The sequence below is a fragment of the Ailuropoda melanoleuca genome, chromosome 4 (assembly GCF_002007445.2).
Source record: "Ailuropoda melanoleuca isolate Jingjing chromosome 4, ASM200744v2, whole genome shotgun sequence".
NCBI lineage: Eukaryota > Metazoa > Chordata > Mammalia > Carnivora > Ursidae > Ailuropoda > Ailuropoda melanoleuca.
Window position 1 is genome coordinate 1,145,852 of NC_048221.1, and position 484 is coordinate 1,146,335.

Sequence of the window (484 nt, forward strand, 5' to 3'; positions counted from 1 at the left end):
GCCAGCGAGAGAGGGAAAACAAGCAGGGGGAATGGGAGAGGAAGAAGCAGGCTCATAGCGGAGGAGCCTGATGTGGGGCTCGATCCCATAACGCGGGGATCACGCCCTGAGCCAAAGGCAAATGCTTAACCGCTGTGCCACCCAGGTGCCCCTGCAGCTGAGCTTTTAGGTGTCCCTTAAACTTGTGCGTTTGGGGAGTGTCTCACACTCCTCACCCTAGTCCAGTCTCCCCTTAACGCTACAAGGAGGGAGCGGAACATTACACGAGGAAGGAACAAGAGACAGATAAGGTCGACCGTTGGCAGCCCAACAGGGAGTGTGGCAGGAGTTTGCTGATGGACCTCTGTTGAGACAGTGGTCAGGACAGGCCTGCAGAAGAGGTGACAGGGACAGAGACAGAGTATGCAGAGGCCAACGGGGCCCAGCCCGGAGGAGGTGGGATTGTGAATTAGCTGGACAGCCTTGCCCCTCCCGGCCCCCACCC